This window comes from Buteo buteo, chromosome 6, assembly GCF_964188355.1.
Source record: "Buteo buteo chromosome 6, bButBut1.hap1.1, whole genome shotgun sequence".
Lineage (NCBI taxonomy): Eukaryota > Metazoa > Chordata > Aves > Accipitriformes > Accipitridae > Buteo > Buteo buteo.
The window spans coordinates 37437679-37456703 of NC_134176.1; the positions used below are offsets into that span (position 1 = coordinate 37437679).

The following is a 19025-nucleotide window of genomic DNA, read 5'->3' on the forward strand; positions in this document are numbered from 1 at the left end:
GTATAGGGTAAAATTATAGGAAGTTGAAAGTTTGTATCTGGGTTTCACTATGGAAAATAATACAGAATTAAATGATACAGATGTCTAAATGGTTAAACTGAAGGAAGGAGAGATGGACTAAAGCAGGTATCTCTTTAGGACTTTATAGTGATCTAAGAAAGCCTTTTTTTCCGGTCTTGTTACATAGAATGTTTCTTTTAATGCCTCAGGCAATGATCTAAGCAGACTAGCTTGAAAAAACAGGGGTGGGAATGCAGTTTTTAGCTCAAACTAAACTGCAGTGCTGAAGGTATGTTTCCCTGGTCCTGTAAAACACAGCCATGGATACAAACAGCCCGGTAAAACGACTTTTAAAGTCCCGTTTCCTTCATTCTTCTGGACACCGTGTCCTGAGCGCCTTCTGCGCCTCAGCCTCCCTTGGCTCTCCCAAAGGTGGACTCTCAGATAAGGGTAAGCGTTTTTCTTCCCACAACAGGCCCCAGCCTGGCTGGGGCATTCAAGCTTGGGCTGCGGCTTCAGCAGCAGTACGATGAGAACAGGGGGGTGACGAGGAAGGTGGAGGAGAAAGCGGCTGTGGTAGCATGGAGTGCCCAGGGCGCATGCAGCAGGCAGCAGAGGAGCAGGCAGGAGGAGGCAGGTGGAGGTGGGAGAGGCGGACGGAGCAGGCCGCAGCCCAAGCAGGCAAGCCGGCTCCGTTCCGGGCACAGGGGCTCCCGCGGTGGTGCCTCTGCGGTGGTGCGCAGAGAGAGCTGTGGGACAAGACCGCGGGAGGATGGAGACGGATCAGCAGTGCCATGCCTTCCGTGTCCTCCCCAGCCCCTCAACGAGACCTGAGGTAAACCGCAGCCCGCCACCCGCGACCACCACCGCGGCCGTTGAGGGGCAGCCCCGCCCCCCCCCCCCGGCCGGCAGAGGGCGCGCGGCACAGCTCGCCCCGCCCCGCCCCCCCGTCCAGTCGGGCGGGCGGCAGGCGCGGTCCCGGCGGCGGGCACCGCGCATGCGCGGCTCGGCTGGGCGGGGCGGGGCGGGGCCGGGCCTGGCGGCCGGCGCTGGGAGCGGGCGAGGGGGCGGGGCCGGGCCGAGCCGAGCTTGGCGGCGGCTGCGCAGCTCTGCGGGGGCTGTGGCCGGGTGGCTCCGCGGGCGCGGCGGGGGGACGCCGCTGGGGCGCGGGCGACCCTGACTTCCAGCCGGCGGCCGGGCCGGAGAGTGTCAGCGGCGGCGAGGGAAGGACGGTGAGCGCGGTCCCCGTTCCCGCGCCCGGCGGTGCGAGCAACAGGTCACCGCCGCGGAGTCGCCAGCCTCGGCTTGCCCGGGAGCCTCTCCCGCGGACCAGGGCGCCCGCGCAGGCCTGGGGCGGCGGCGGGCGGGGGGGGGGGTCCGGCCGGGCCGGCGCCAGACGGGGCGGCGGAGCCGCGCCAGGCTCGGCGGCGGCTCTCGGGGGACCGCGTCGGTCCCCGCGCCCCGCCGGGCGACGGCCCGGGCGGCCCTGGCCGCTGCGGCTACAGGTGCCTGCGCCGCGGGGCGCCCGGAGCCGGCGCCGGTGCCGGGAGCGGGGGGGGGGGGCGGCGGGCCGGCCGGCCTCTCCAGAGCCGCTCCCGCGGGGCTGCCTGCCGGGCAGGCGCGGCGAGCTTAGGCCCAGGAGTTGTGAGAAAAGGGCTCCCGTCCGTGGCTGTGCTCTTTCTCTGCGTGCTTGTGGGGGGGTGGGGGTGGGTGTTTGTGTTTTAATGAGGGGAGAAACTTGAGGCTTCCCCCCTCTGCGCTTCTCAGCTCCTGGCGGTTCTCTGTTCGGAAATGGTGCCTCTAAAGAGACCGCTTCGTGTTGATTCATGGGGCTTTGCGGGGCTAGGTTAGAGTAGGTTGGGTGTGAGCGACTTCCAGCGTGTTTTGTAGCCAGCAGTAGTTAACGCGCACGCTGCCGTGGAACGACTTCGTTCTGGGAAGGGCTGTGCTGGTCGTGTTTGGCGCTTTCCTAACGGAGCGACCGGGGCGGTGTTGTGGTAGAGTCTCTGCAGGCGAGCGACAACACGGTGACTTTGAGCTTGGTGAGACAGGCTGCACGAGATAATTAAAATAACTTGTATTTGATCTTTCTGAAAAACATCTGTGTTAAAAAAAAAAAATCATCTGTCTAAAATAATGATGTTCTTGAATGTCTCACGTGGGACAGATCCCTGAAAAAGAAGTTAATGAGGAATATTAAAATACCAACTACTGCTGTGAGGGTTTTTTCTTTTAAAAGGTAATTCTTAAAGCCTCTGTAATGGAATTATTTGGGCATGAACTCGCTCCATAGTTCACTTAATAGAACAAAATACTTGTATTCTAGGTAAGTGATGATATATCAGTGACTGCAATCAGACTTCGAAGAAGTGGCTGGTGGTGGTCTTTTTCTCAGTGTCTGCTGCTTCAAGGCACAGCTGCCCGTGCCTTAAAGGGACCTCTCTTTTTGGAGGATTGAGGTGTTTTTCCTGAATTTGTCAAAAATAAGATATCTTTGTGTTGTCTTTTATTAGGCATCTGAGCCTGCAATCTTTTGGTTTTAACCTGTCCTCTGAATTTTCACACACAGTATATCTTTTTTTCTTATAATCATCTTAGATTTGTTATTACGAATCTAAATGTCCAACAGTTTAGAGTCTGGCTGGTTTATACACGTATGAATTATTTTCCAATGTGATGTGATCAAAAAAAATTCAGTATTTTGCGTGTTAGCTGATGGTTAGTATTGTAGATGGTTTAACAAGGCATCAAATATTTATATTGCAGCACTTGTGAACCAGTGTACTAGAATGTTAAATTGAATTAATATTACTGTTAATAAAGTAATACAGAGTTAAATGTTAATACATGATCACTTAACTCTTTTCAAAGTAGTTCTTTCAGATTTCCAATGTGTGTCATGTTGCTTTGTAATGTATGGAATGACAGCGGATGGTGACTTTTGCTATACAGAATTAGGTGATGGTAGTTTTACTTAGTTTTTATTAAATTTCCTTTGAAAAGATCTGAACTTACTTAGAAATGTAAATCAAAATATTCCTTCACTAGACTGATTTAGCTGACTTAAGAATCTGCAGGAGTTACTCAGGCCATTGAGGGGTGTCAGGTATCTTTCATTACCCCAGCAATATGTGATGTAGAAGCAGTAGAAATGCAATGTAGAGGTTAGCATTCATACCAAGGGTTATGGACACAGAAAACTTAATGTAGTCTGAAGTTCATATGCGTCCATATATTTTCCCAAGTAAATAATTATATTTTCATAACAGTTCCATTTGCTGCTTTTTAATTAAAATCTCTTGCTATAGTTTGAAGTTGCAGGCTTTTAAAAATGCTGTGGCGTTTTTAGATGCAAATTCTGTTATGATGTCTCCTCAAAGACTGGATCTTAACATCAGATGCTAACAGTTGTAACTACCTGTTTCAGCTACTAATTTTTTTGTTCTGGCTTACACTTTTGATTAAGTGCATTCCTTTTACAGTGTTACGCTTTTAGAATGCTGAAAGCTAAAATTTCATTCTGCTACTTCTTTGATAACAGGATTTGTATTTGTATTCATATGTCATGTTTAAAAATTCTTAAATGTTCTAGCAACTGGCTTTTTTTCTGAAGTACTTTCTCAGCCTGACAGGTAATATTGCAGAAAGGCTTGACATTACGGTATTTGGAACACTAATTACTGCTTTGGTCATTCATCAGAAAACCTCAAGACTTTCTGTAAATATTAATTAAATACTGCTCTATTGTTTTCCTTTTATTAATGGGCAGAGAGAGGCATTTTTATATTTGAAAAGGTATGCTGCTGTGTCTGCAATAGAAAACTCAGTGGAAACAGTTTATACTGTGGTTTAAAATCAGATATGCTGGCAAAATGATTTTTCTAGTACAGTTATCTACTTTGGAGCTTTCTTCAATATCACTATTCTGGCAAAAGAAGTATTTTATGTACACATCCTCCTTCCTGCACTCCCAATATAGCTATATGACAAAATGTTTTAAGTATAGTTCAGACAAAAGTATGAAGCAGAACTCTAAACAAAAAAAGGAAATCATAACTAAGTAGTTTATATATCAGGCTATTTTAAAGTAAGTTTTGGGGTTTGTTTGGAGTTTTTTTAACCGGAGGTGATAAACTCTGTATGTCTATTGGTAAACACTTGTTTTATACTGCAAGGGTGTCTAATTGCATACTAATACATAGATGTGTGGGAAGAAGAAAATGCTGTAATACTCAAAGCTTGCATCAGTTAAATTAGAAAGCAAACAGATACCATTAGTAATGCACAATTGTACAAGGAATGCGTTTATTCTGTGAAGCAGGAAACACAGAAAGGCCTAATCTTGCACACTTCTTTTTTTTGGCAGAAAAAGGATGTGATGTTGCATTTCTTTACAGGTGGTTAAACGGTTTGAGTACCTGTCCAGTATGTTGAGATTTGGGTTCAAATCCTTCTACTGTCTGGGGGAACTTGAAAACCCCATCTGTCAGTTCCCAAAGGGAATGCCTTAACTGCCAGGACACTGGGTGTTTGTGTGTGAGGTGCTTCCAGACACCAGCCACTTTCATTCTTGCAGAGTGGTATTCACTTGGGAAGGGAGCGAATGGTGTGTGTAGCCCAGGGACTGGCTGGCAAGAAGCACCATCAAGTACAAATTGATGATATGAACCCAGGTCTCCTTGTTACAGGCAAAGTTTTGAAAGAGCAGATGAAAGGGATTTTTTTTTTTTTTTTCCCCTAGCATGGTGTGAAATTCTGGAGACTTAAATCTCAGATCTTTCTCTTCATGTTTATTCTTGGCTGACTTGGCCAATTCCTACTCATGTTGAGTATGAGATATTTGAACAGCACCTGTAATGTGCCCTTTTCGTTGTAGAGCGAAGCTTGGTTGCTTATCTGTGGGTTATGGAGTCTAGTAGGTGGCATGGCGTTTAGATTCTCTTGTGGATCTAATTCTGCTTTCTTATAAGATGCTGAATAATTACATTAAAAAATGTAATTGTTTCAACGTACCTATAATTATTATCTGTTTATATAAAGATCACCTCAGTGCCTTGTGTTTCCTTAAGTGATTCGCCTATTGCATCATGTATCTGTTCTAGTTGGCCATAATTGTATACTAAAGAAAAATAATGAGTAAGAAATAGTTAATATGATTTATGTTAACATTTTTAATACTTGATTTTACCGCTAGTCTTTCATTTTTTAAATTTCTTCCCTAGGATTAGAGAAAAGGCTTGACAGTTGATACACATGACAGTGCAGTTCATGGTTGTTAATCATAAACTTCAGTATCTGAATTCGCTATACTTTATCAGCATAGAAAATAAACTCCTCATCTCCTGCAAAGTTCTAACAAAAGAATAGGTGATATAATACAAATGCTGGAAAAAGGCAGTTCTCAAGAAAAATAAGATAGAAACTAAACCGTAAGTTTCATTCTTGTCTTGCATCAGGATTCATCTCTGGGGAAGCTGTTGGAAGGTCATACTTGGGAAAAAGTAGTTTAGAACCAGGAACAACTTCTGGTAAGGATATATTAAAAGTGATGGGACAGTTAAGTGGTCCTTTACAAAAGGTATTAGGAGTACTCAAGTGTGGCAGTAGTCAGTATGTTAGCCTCTAAAGCCCATACCTTTGTACATGCATCAACTGTTATATGCATAATCAGTGTGAATTGTCTCATTTTCATGTGTGAAGTTCTTCAGGGGTATCTTCAAGCTCTCTAGAAAGTTGAATTCAGCAAAACTAAAAACCTTTGATAACCGGGAAGTACTAGTGCAACCTCAGCACCTGTTCTTTGACCTGGCAGTGGCACTGGGAGGTGGCTGTATGCATTCTGAGTCTGTTTCCAAGAGTAAGTGTATATTTTTGAAGTCAGGAAGGAGAGGCTGGAAAAGAAGTGTTAGTTTAGGTAGCAGTAGTGTTGAGTGGAGTTCTGAGTACAAATGTGTGAGATCAAAGGAGGACAATGTATACTAGTGCCTAAAAGAGTCACTTCTCATTTCAACAGTATATTATAAAGATTGCCAGTGATAGATGTGTGAGCTGTTGTTAGCAGTGTGATGGCATAGGAGTGACTTGCGTTTAATGAGGTGTATACAAAAGAGTAATGAAGCTTAAAAAGTTCACCTTGTTCAAGGCTGAAGGCAGGTAAAATATAACTGGTATGATGTCTTGGTAAAAACACTATTGAGAGAAATTACTTCACTTTTGATGTTTCCCATCACCTGTCTGTTTCCCTGCAGCCAAATCTTAATCTTGGTTTGGGTGGCAGAGAGATCAGCAGAGTCAGCTCTCATCTGAATATTCAAGTGTAAACCCAAGTGTTCATTTAACTGGGATATCTTCACAGTTAAGGTCAATAAAGGTAGTATGCTTCAGTAATGCTTCTCTATTAATCGCTTATTTAGAAGCTGTTCTTCAGTGCGGCAGAGGTGAATTGTAGGGAGGGAAGCAAGTTTTTCTGCATGGTGGTTGTGGTACTGAGTTATATTCTTCAGCACAGCAGATACCGTGACAACTTTTTCTTTAGAATGTGATACCTCTGTGCATAAAGCTAAGGCTTGACCTTAATATCGGATCATGCAGTGTTCCTGCAGTGTCGTGGTTGAAAACGTAGTTGCCCTTGTTTGTCTTGTTTTATCAAATTGCCACTGACTTGTCAGCTACTGTTAATGAAACTTGAGATAGATTAATTGTGGATTAATGCAGTGTACCTTGGCTAAGAAAATTAAAGTTGCTTTTGTAGAAAAACTGTGTTACAGATAACTGTATTGTGTGCCATAGAAATTAACTGCATGTCTTGTATTGGCTAAGAGAATGTGTTGCTAATTCCTCTGGTATGTCCTATTTTCTAAATGTTCTCTCATCTCTGAAGGCAAAGCTCATGCTTTCAGGTTAAGCACTGAGATTTCAAACAGACGAGGGTTTAAATTGTATTGGTTTATATTAAATTGATTGTACTTCTTATGTATGTATATCCTTGTTTTCAGAGAGCAAATATCTTCTTCCCGATGTCTGAAAGGGCATATGATGTCAGCAGACAAACTTAGTCCTGTGTTGGTGGGAGAATATAGCATTAGTGGACATCACGTGCTTTCTGCAGAATCAGTTCCTGTAGGATCAAGCGGTGATGGAATTGCTTAGTGCCACTATGCAGTGGCATTTACATTTTGTTTGAATGGTATTAGAAGTTCTCAAATGCAGGACGGAAGGAAAGTGAGTTGAAATAGAACTGGATAGACGTATTTAAAGGTGGTGATTGTTGTAAGATAATTAAAACCAACATAATGCAAGCTCTTACTATTTCATTTTCTTCCAGTAATCAAGATGTGTTCTAAATTAGTAACCTAATTACTTACAGGGACGAATTAGCACAGTGTCTTAATGTGAGGTAAAAGCTGATCAGCTCGGCATTGTCTTGTTGGGCTGACTGATGAAATGACTTATGAGCCCAGCACTATTGATTTTGGTTTTGACCAGTGGAATAGTCTGTTTCATACCTTCACTTTTTTTAAGAGTATGAACAGCACTAGAAATCTGTTTGAGCCTAAGTTCTCGTTAATTTGTGGACTTTTTCTACTGAGTTATCAATTTAATTCTTGCCTGTTCATAGAATATTCATCTAGTGTGTGTTGTGGTCTTCTCTCAAGACTTTAACTATTGTCATCAACCACTTCCTGACAAAGCATGTTGCCTCAAGCTGATATGATGAGGGCTAGCTAGAACTCTGAAGAGGCAAGTTACTTCGCTTCAGTGGAATGAGGAAGAAAGTGGCAGTCTGAGGATTCTACCTTTTAGCCTACTTAAATTTCTTCTTTCTTCATTGGATCATCAAGCAAGATGTAAAGATTAAGGACTGAAAGTGTATCCCAAGGAAAGCTAAGAATCCAAAAAGTAAATGTCACTTGTCCTTACTCCTGAAAGAAAAAAATCCTTAGGATGGTTTTCAGCTAACAGAACAGGTGAAAAGCTATTCAAGACTGGTTATTTTGACATATTTTACTTTCTTTAAGCTTTTGCCAATTTTCAATTAAGGAGAGGTCAAAATGAAGTGCAATGAAGAGTTATTTCTTCTTGACTAAAAAGGGAATGCTGCATCTAATTATGTGATGTTTTGAAGCAGCAGTTAAGCATTATTTTGGCTTATTGCTTATGAAGAATTTTTTGGTTAAACTATTTCTTTTTTGATATCAATGTCTTGTTTAGACTAGTAAGCTTGTTGCTATTAGGAATTAGTCATATGATCAATTTCAAATAGTCATGATATATTGTTTTTCCTTAGATCTTTCCTGGTTTAGTTTGGACTTAAGTTTTTGCTGCTGCTTTTTTTGGCCCCTCTTCTGTTGCTCGTTTTCTTGCATTCTTTCCTTCTGCAGACCTTCAAACATGAGTCTTTCTCAGTCTCCTCCCTCTAAATAGGGAAGATGGACAATACTGGGAAGGAAACAAAGGTTCTATGTGTTGGGTCACACCATTCCTATACTGTTAAGTCTTAAGACCTTTTGCTTTCTTTTTCCCATCATATTATTGCCTTGTGTCTTAAGGTTGGATTGGCTTGTAAAACAGTACCTATACATAGCATTTCTTTAATTTTGCAGTACTGTCCTAGTTCTCCTTTAGATCTTCTGGTGCTTGTGTTCTCTTACCTCTCATTATAGCTTTGATATATTCAAAGTTACCCCTTCTATTTCAGTGGGAAATTTTTCTGTAGTAAGGGTGAAGTTAAGCAGGACTATTGCTTTTTGTGGGACATAATGACAACTATTATCTAGTACTGTGCAAAGCAAGAGTAGTTCAGTGCCAGGAGCTCACGAAGTAATTTTTATCAAGTGTGTGGTGGGATGATTAGATGTCTGTAAAGTATAATAAAATTAGACCAGACTCCTGGTTTCTGTAGAACTGTCAAGAAAGTTATCTTTAAGCATAGTGTCTGTCTGCTGTGCTTTATGTAGTGTGAGTGACAGCTGGAAAGCCAACAAAATGCTAAATGTATCAGGAAAGGCATTAAGAAGAGAGAATGCATCATATTGCAGCTATGCAAAACCCTGCTGTCTTCATTCTTGTGTACAGTTCAAGTCTCTGCATTTAAAGGAAGTACGCAGCAGAACTAAAAAAAAAAGATAGAAAAGGGCAACAAAAACAATCAAGGGATGGAGCCTTACAAGAAGACACTAGAAAGACTTGGAACCCTTCAGTTGGAAGGGGACGTGATGGAGATTATGGGGGGGGGGAAGCCATGGAGCCTGTGGATCTTAAAAGTGCAGGATGTAGTTGATTAGAAAGGTAGGTTTGAACCAGATAAAAGAAGCTGGTACTTTACGTGCTGGCTGGTGAATTACTGGCATTTATTGCCATAGGAGTTTGTGGAGGAATGTTCTAATACCAGCATGTTCAAAAATGGGGTTATACAGATTCCCAGACAGCAGATCCATTGACAGATACATTTAATGGTTCATAATTGAATAGTCAGGGATGTACCATCTGATGTCCTTCAACAGCTGAACTTCTGGATGCACAAGTTATCCCTAAACAGCATGTTTGGTTGCCACTGTCGGAGAGTTCTGGGCTTGATGGACCGTTGGTCTGACTCATTAGGCCATTTCTCTGCTGTTATCCTAAACAGCCAGAAACCATGTTCTACACCTTACTGAAATTTGTTCTGTAAAAATGTGGTAGATTATCTCAACCAGATACTGTGATGCGCTGACCTACAAGCGTGTAAAAAGCTGGGTTTTTTGAGGTTGGTTGGTTTGTTTTTAAAAAAGGGGGAACTGAAGAGCTAGAAAATCTCAGCAAGGGATTAACAAAATAATGTAAACAATATAATAACTGTGAACTCCCTACAAAAATGTCATATTTGGTCTCATTTGGGATTCTGTGTTGATGGCTCAGTTTTGATCAGTGGACAATGTGCAAAGCTGGGTAGGGTCCTCTTATAAATGCATCTCCATGATGCTGAACTCAGAATTTGTAGGATGTACTAGTTTGGAAAAGCAAAGGAATCTTATAAGCTAAAAACCTCAGAGGGGACAATCTGCAGAAGTAAACAGTTAGGCCTGCTAATTATGTACAAGCTCTTTTTGAAGTCTTGAGCATTTCCATGGCTGATCAAGTGGTGGCTCTTAATTTATAAACCTTATATGAAGTTAAAGTGTTGTATGTGTTTACTCCTAATAAAAAGTACTAGGGTGATAACTGCACAGTACAAATTTCAAGAATTTTACTTAATAGGTTGTATAAAATCTGAAATAGCACTTCTGTAGTAGTAACGTATTAAATATTTGCATATATGATTTTTAAAAAATTTAACAACTTGGGTTGCAAACTTGAATTTATATATACTTCGTCCCCTAAGCCAGTGACTTCTGACTTCTATTGGTGAGAACTTCATACAGTTTCTCCTTCTGTCAATATTGTTAAAGTCTTTTCTATACAAATATTTAATGAATGCAGCTGCATACGTAAGTGACTGGGTAGTAAGTGTAGGCTAGTTTGTGTTCCTTCTTAAGTGCATACTCTTGTCAAATCTTAGAAAGATATTTAACGCTGTTCTTTTGGTATTATGTGTGTTAGTGCTCCTTATAACTTCTGTAGCTGGGACTTCATGTGATAATTAAAATTCCATGCAAAACTTCAGTTCTTGATTTTTTTAAAGCTACTTAGAAATTGAGTATTCAGCCTTTAAGGTACATAACTTGACTAATCAGTGCCTGTTAAACTTCGTTACTAATTGTTCACATTGCGCTTCTGATGCTTCTTAGCGAAAGTGTGTTTTTTATTCTTGGATCTGTGACAAGTGGCACATCTGATTCTGGCTACTTTAGAAGAAATTTAGATTGCAACTATAGCTCTGGAAATCTTGCCAGATTGGGTGATGTCAGTTTTTTACCTTTCCTTGCTGAGCTCCTCTGCTCTGGTTCATCATTTGCAGAATTAGCAGAAGTGCTTGTTCCTCGGTCATTACAGTTCGTAGTGTAATATCTGAGCCAAACTAAGATGCTAGTCTTAGTACTGAAGTAGCTGAGGTGTCAGCAGATGTTACCTTCTGCCAACTCTGATTTTGGGATCAGTGACTTCTGATGGGAGCAGAGTCTACAGCTGAGGATAGTAACTTAATCTGCTACAACAAGATTTGCTAGAGCTTGTCTATCAACATCTTTAATTTAAGCTTGCTGTCCTTTCAGTTCAGCCTCTTATGCAGTCTTATTTTCTTCTTTATTTGAAAAAAATAACCCAAGGAAAATAATGATTTGCCTTATTTTATGATCTCTTTGCAACAAGTTCCATGTCTAACTTCTGACTTGCACTTTGACAAACCCATAAACAATCAAGCATATTATTGCTGACCATTACACCATTGCAGGTCTCCAGGATTCATATATCATTGCATTAATATATTCTTATAGGTATATTTCTGAAAACTTGTATGTGGCAGGTAAAATTTGCTCTGGCTTTAGTTTCCAGACTTGCAGTTTAGAACCATCCAGAAATGCACTGCATTAGTTTAATATATACAACCACAGGGTGTGCAGAACTAAAAGCAAAATAGAGACATTGTTAAAAAATGTAAAGACCTGTTACTCAAAGTAAGACTGAAATATTGTGCATGGAAGCTATTTGAATGGCTGCCTAAAGTTTAGAGGAATAAGAAAGCTTTAGAAGTATGTTCATGGGTTTAGCTTGTTAAAACTTAAAGTTCTCTAATAAATACCCCTTGTTTGTATTGAGAATTCCAGAACTGGTCTTGAAAGAATATAGGTGCATACTTAGAATGACTTGAGTTAGTGGAGCACGAAGATATTCATAAATCTTGTTGACCTCAACGAATAGATTCTGATTTCAATACTTAATTTGTTAGGTGACTTTTTTCTGGAACTCAGCATATTTTACATCTGTGAATGTTGACTAAATATCTGGAAATAGTTATATCTCTTTTCATAAAAGTAGAATTCATCAAGAAGAAAAAGGTTATGCATGCTGATTCTGTTGGATGTTTTTCTCTAGATAAATCTTGAGTAAATAGTTTTCTAATGTAAAATGTCAGCTGGCATCAGGTTGAAAATACATCCCAGATAGATAAGTATCTTCCAACCGATTGGTCAGTTGGAAAAGGGCATGTGAAGCTCTTGGTTCAAGTTCCAAAACTCCTGGAAGTCGTGGATGAAGTCTGACCATCTCTGGGATACCTAAACCTTCCTAGTTTTGCTCTATTGTTTCTACTTTGCAAAAATAAATTTTGTTATTGCAGGCATTGTAGCCTTGGTAGTGCTGGAACAAAATTCTTTGCCTGCATTGCTGAGATGATTTGCAGTCTCTGGGGTCCAGAGAACTACAGGTCCTCTCAAATGCTTTCTTTAAATTGAGTGGGATAAAACTGGTTTATTTAAGAGTGTCTCTAGTAAACAGATATGTCAGAAAGATTAAGTGGTTGCTTTGATTTCAAAAGTTGTAAATTTCTGCAGCTTTAAAGCAAAGATTGTAGATTTGACTTGGAAAATTGAATGTGTTATTGTAGGTATTGGGGCTCCTGGGTGATCAGTCTGTTGTTTCCCCTGACAATAACTAATGGCTGCTGCATTGACTGTTTTCAAATTTTCAAATGGATTTAAGGTATAACCTGCCCTAAATTGCGTTGTAATAATTCAGTTTGAATGAAGTGACAAAACAGAAATTATGGACAATAGATAATCTACATCCGAAAACTTGTTTGTTTCCCAAGTAGCTGATGGTAAAAAGTCATGATAAAATTTAGAAACTCTGTCAAGACTAACAGAAAATCAGATACACCTGCTTTGAATTGCCTCACTAATACAGTTGGTTGATTTGGCACTAAAGATTAAACCCAGTGACCAGAATTGCCATTTGATTGCTCTGAGTGAGTAATTGGCATGTGAACAGTGTTGCAGCTCTTGTTCAGGAGGTCAGTATTTTTCTGACATTATTTGGAAAAGTAACTTGTTTTATATGCTCAGGTTCCAAACAAAATGGTAGTCACTGTAGTGTTCCTGGCTTGTTCAGGAATAGTCTCTGGGTTGTTTTTTTTTTGTTGGGTTTTTTTTCTTCCTCCCCTACTGAAAAAATCTCAGTATTAAAGGATTCCTTGGGGCAAGAACCTATGTTCTCACTCTGCAAAATTAGAAAACATAATCTTGGAACATTTTTTTTTTTCCTAGCATCACACAGAGTGCATGTAACGAGTGCCCAGAGGGGTGGTGGAAAAGAAAGTCATGTGTGGAGCTGCTAATGAAAAACCTGTCTCTGTGAGGCATTAGTACAATCATCAGAGGAGCTGCTTTCAAGTAAAGTACCAGTGCTGTTCATAGTGTACCTGTTGGGTTAGAAGTTGGGCTAACCTGTTGGACTTTTTAGAGAACTAATACTGCTTCATATCTCTGCTACCCTCTCTTGATCTTAGAGGAGCTCAAAGCCATGAAGACTTGCTTTTCTACATATGACAAATGGAAAATACAGAACTGCAGCATCTACTGTTACTTTTTGAACTTTCTTACTATGACAAAATTAAAGTATTTCCAAAACTGATTTTACTGGCCTAGAATGTGACATTTTAATTCTCAGTTAAAATTCTGTATTAATAGTATTTTAAGTCTACACAGCTTTGCCTAAAAGACTGTATTAAATGGCTTCATAATTGGACTATATGGCATCTGTAGGAACAGCAGTTGGATGTACCAGTGACTAAAAGAATTTAAGGTTGATGGCTAGTCAGTAGCCTACCACCTGGCCAGGACCCTGCAGAGCCATACTGCGGAATGTGCTGGAGTGTCAGGGAGGGAACAATCTGTTGTCTGAGAGTCTACTCTTCTCTTTACTTGTGATTAAAATGCAGGTGTCTGAGCTAATAACTCATCAAGAACTTGGAGAGCCTGGTTAGCATACCGCAGACAGGAATTAAATTCAGCATGGTTTATTAATTTCAGGCCACTGCCAGTTGTGCTGGACCCAGGGACTTGTCCTGGTTTCAGCTGGGATAGAGTTAATTTTCTTTCTAGAGGCTGATATAGTGTTATGGTTTGGATTTAGTAGAAGAATAATGGTGATAACACACTGATGTTTTCAGTTGTTGCTAAGTAGTGTTTAGCCTAAGTCAAGGATTTTTCAGCTTCTCATGCCCAGCCAGCAAGAAGGCTGGAGGGGACACAGCCAGGACAGCTGACCCAAACTGGCCAAAGGGGTATTCCATACTGTGTGACATCATGCCCAGTATGTAAACTGGGGGGAGTTGACTGGTGGTGGCGGATCGCTGCTCAGGAACTAACTGGACATTGGTCAGTGAGTGGTGAGCAATTGGATTGTGCATCACTTGTTTTGTACATTCCAATTCTTTTATTATTGTTATTTTATTATTATCATTATTATTATTTTATTCCTTTTATTCCTTTCTGTCTTTATCTCAACCCACAAGTTTTACATTTTCTTTTCCTTGTTTCTCTCCCCCATCCCACTGGGTGGGGGGGCAGTGAGCAGGCAGCTACATGGTGCTTAGTTGCTGCCAGGGGTTAAACCATGACAGGACTTCACAGTGTCACTTGATTTTTTTTTTTTTTTTTTTTTTGTCTCTGTCTTATCTTCTAAACTTGTATCTGTGGGCTTTGCCGTTACGCAAAGTTTCCCAGTCTCTTACTGCTCACTGGGAATGTTGACTAAGATATTTTTATTGCAGATTTAAAATGTATTTTGTTTCAGCCATTACACTGAGAGGTACTTTGAAAATTGTGCTAGAAAACTGTTTTTAATTGACCTGTGGTCGTGTCAGGCCTCTTGATTATACTCACTCAGTCCTGTGGTGAAAAAAAATTACTGGTTGAAAAAAAAAAAAAGAGACAATCTGAGGTCCTGACACTCTTCACCTTGAGCTGGGGAATGGAGGGAGCCAGCAGCATTGCCCTAACAATACTATTTAGCTGCTATAGCTATGTTATGGCTTGACTAAAATTATATCCTTGTATGTGGATGTCTTTTTCAGTTTACGCAGCTATTTGGATCCTGTTGTGCACTGTCCTTAATAAAATCTTAAAGTAATGACTTTTGTAAGCTGTTTGGTTTTGTAAGCAAACCAGGTTTTTGCTCTTTTGTTGAATAGCCTGTTCTTTTAATTAAAAATGCATGATTTAAATTCTGTAGGCTGTTCCTTATCTGTCCATCCTTTTGTGTATTTTCTGTTTCATGTGTAAACCTTGTGTCTCCATAACTTATGCTACTGATCTTTAGATCCTGGTGGTTCTTTTGAGAAAATGAGCAAAACCTATTCTGAGGGAAGGTGTGCATTGTTTTCTTTTGCATAAGAGAAAGCTGAAGCTCCCTAACATCTATAAATTATGTTGATTGATTTATCCTGACAGAGATTAATCTAGTTTCATTTTTAGAAGAAAAGATCAATTATTTTCCTCATAATGTGACCTAATACATTTGCAAAAATGCCACTGACAGCAAATAATTTAAAACAGTCTGCAACAATTCAGGTAGACATCAAGAAAATACTGTTTAAATAGTAGTCTTATTTGCATTTGGTGATATTATTGGATTGCATTCTAATTGATTCTGTAATTCTTATTTTTGACAGAGTCCAGAAGCTCCCATTTGTAAGTGGGACCCAAAAATCCTAATCCTGGTCCTAAATCCACGTTTGTAATGTTCTGAAATTGAGAAAGCAGATAGCATTTGCTGCCATCTTGATTTTTATCTGACATGCAGGATAAGCATGTCTTTTACTTTCTCTCTGTTACTTTTGGGTACTTCCCTGTTCCTGAATCATTTGTTGCTGGTCACGCAACACTGTTCCAGAGTGGGTTTGGATTTTATTTGTTCTTTCACTTAAACATATGAGCACATGGAATTTTCTTGTGCACATTTTATTTGATTTTTTTAGGTATAAACTGGCTCTTCTATACGCAGTAAGAGTTGGTAACAATTCAGCTTTTAAAAATCTAACTCATCAAAAATTGCAATTGTTTTGGTGATGAAAAGAGACCACTGTTTTATGTGCAGATGATCTCACATTAGAGGTTTTTGCTACTGAGAATGGGAGGTATCTTTCTCCTGGGTTTGTTTTCTGCCATTTTATTCCACTAAGCTGGCTCATGGAGAGCTCTAGTGATGCCAGAGCCAGTGTAAAATGATTGAGGAAAGGGCTTGGAATAAGGTGAAGGATGTCTCAGTCTTGCAGAATCATATCCTAAGCTCAAGTGGGAAACCTGGTAGGAAGAAGCAGAGGCTGTAACTCGAGATGGTTGAGAGACATAGATGTATGTGCATGTTGAGGTATGGGTGGTCTGTATTGCATCCTGAAGTTTTTCAGCTGTGCTGCTCCAGTGCATTGTGAGAATTTGCTGCTGTGAAATCTTGAAAAAGTATGTTTAGGAAAACTAGTTTTCTGTTTCAGCTGGTCAGGTCTCCTCGAATTGCTAGGCAAGAGAAGGACCAAGTATTTTCCAGCTTTGCAGTGATGCAGCACAGACATACAGCAACTAGAGTTCTTGCTGCCTGTCAGACACTAGAGATGTGCATGGTCAGGGTCTGGATGAAGTTTCTCAACTGAAACCCCATCTCTACACTTGCCTGTTTCTTAGGGTGGTTGCAGTGAAGATGTAAGAGTGTTGTGCTGTTGTAATGGCTCTGGTGCTTCACAGTGATATTTGGAGTTTTGTCTGCAAGATTTGCTGCTTTTTCCTGTTGCTTACAAGGTAGATGTGCCAGACTAGATTGTTATAATTTCTACACACATAACCTTTTCAGTTTAATTTTCGTGACATTTCTTACACATGAATCAGAGAAAATACTGTTTCTTTCCATCCCTCTGTCTTACAGAGAAAACAGAATTTGTCTTCCAGTGGACCACAGCTTTCACTCTTTACTGTTACTATTTGGCTGACCTCCTCGATCTGAAAATTTTCATGTAAAGACAGTGGCAGCTTCCTGAGCAGTGTATAGAAATGCTGATGTTGGCACTGAGCCCCATATCCAGTTAGTGCTCTTGCTGTCTGTTCTGTCATCTTAGCCTTGCCCTTTGACACTGGATTCTGCTTTTTATACAAGCAGGGAATTTAGAGTAATTTAACTTTGCTATTCTTTTGATTATTGCTTGAATGAAAAATTACTCTGGTTTCTCCAGTTACGAGCTTCTCTCCATATCTTTTAGTTGTAGACTCTCCCCTTTTTTCTGCCCTGCATTTTCATTCCCTTCCCTGGCTTTTCTTAGGGAAAAACAAGATCCATCCTTGCTAGCATTCATACTGTACACAACTTCTGGTGGTGGTTTGTGGAGCAGCAATTGAAGTCTTGACACCTGGTTTTGCAACAGGGCAAGGCTGCCAGTTTGGGGGCATAAGCATTGAGAATATTTCAAGTTGTCCTGACTGCATTGTTGATGGTGAATGCCGGTATTTCTGGCACATTTTAGTAATCAATTTTACTTGGGATATCTTCATAATTGTAACACTGTTTTCCAGAATGCTTTGGTATCATAGAGCATTACCAGTGGAGTCTTGTATGTAAGACTGGTGTTAGTTTACTTACTTGTCTCCACCTCTAGAGGAAAACACCTGTCTGTGTGGTCTCTGCATGAGAGGGCAGCATCCGGGATCATAATTTTGCTGAACGATTTACAAAGTAAAACTTCCACTCAAAAGTTTGTATTTTAGTTAAGTAAATGTGAATTTAAGAAAGAAGTACCTTATGCCCAGAGTGTTACAGTTGTTTTTATTCAAAGGATTAGTATAGTAAAACCTGTTAAAGGCTGATTTACTGAAGGCTTTACTCTTTAACCCAAAGTAGAACTGCCAAATATGCAGCTTACATTCTTAGATAAGCTTAATTATGGGAAATTTGGCTCTAGGGTTTTGTATTTAATAGCAGTTTATCTTCAGTTGGATGGCATCAGTATGTTCTTGTGAAGCTCAAACTTCTAGTAAGTTTGTTCCAAAAGAGTCAATACTGTGGTTCTTTTGGAATGAACCTAAATGAATAGTGAAGACGCTGGTACCTGAAGTGGCTATAAATGGCACTGTTTGAAGTTTGTCATTGGGATTATTTTGGGACACTGAGTTCTTGGTTTCTGATTCAGAAGTACCTGATGACTGAGTTCTAAATATTGGGACAATAAAATGTGAAGTTTTCTTTGAAGAGATTTATCAGCTATGTTGGTGTAATGCATATAAATATGTTTGCATCACTGGTATGTAGAACTTGTACAAACTTAATCTTTAGGTATTTGTTTAAGGGGTTGGGTGTGTGATTGATTCTTCTAAGTATTGCTCAATAACTTTTTTGAATGTATACTTAATGTTCAGTGTCCTTTTGTATAATACCTATACAATTTACTTCACTGAGTGGTGAAATGCAACTATATCCTGCATTCATCATTTGAAGGTGGTGTTCTTCTTCCCATTTCCCATTACAAAATACCTGAATTGCTGAGATCTGACATCAGCACCAGGAAGAAAACTTTGTCTGTTGTAGAGAAGTTTCATTATCTTGCATCCATTAGATTTTGATTTAACTTAATTTTTACGCACAGTCTTATCAGGTGGAAGTGATGTCCAAATATCTTATCTCTTTTCTACTTTTCTGTTGAGAAAGTTGTTTCAGGTTTTATAACAGTAAAAAATACACATGAAAGGTAAGGTGGGACAAATTAGTGAATTTTGAACTTGTACAGAAAACTAGGAAAACTGACCAGCTGTGATTGTGATTTCCATTTTCTATTGCTGTTACATTTTTCTTTATTGTAGTGGGTAGGAGTAGGTAATAAGAGTTTATGGAACTAGTTTTAGTTGTCAGACACTTCGGAAAGTTCTAATGACGGTAAAATTTATGTTGGGTTGTTGGTGGGTTTTTTTGAAAGAGTAGTTGTGTACATGTTAATACCAGCAAGTGTACAGTGTATGTTAACATACCTTTCACTGTTTATCCATTTCACTGGCACAGAATATTCAAGATGGTTGAGAATTTTTTGTATAAGAAGCAAAAATTCAGTTTTCAACTATCAAATTAAGGGAGGGAAG

At 40.1% G+C, this 19025-nt stretch overlaps 1 protein-coding gene across 1 annotated transcript in view; it reads left to right on the forward strand.

The window, feature by feature from the left end:
- Nucleotides 1–1097: 1097 nt before the first annotated feature.
- Nucleotides 1098–19025, forward strand: part of PALS1 (protein associated with LIN7 1, MAGUK p55 family member) — a 60848-nt gene continuing 42920 nt past the window's right edge. Inside the window, exon 1 of the mRNA XM_075030435.1 lies at nt 1098–1232. The gene's annotated coding sequence lies outside the window, so the exon portion shown is untranslated. The remainder of the gene's footprint in view (nt 1233–19025) is intronic.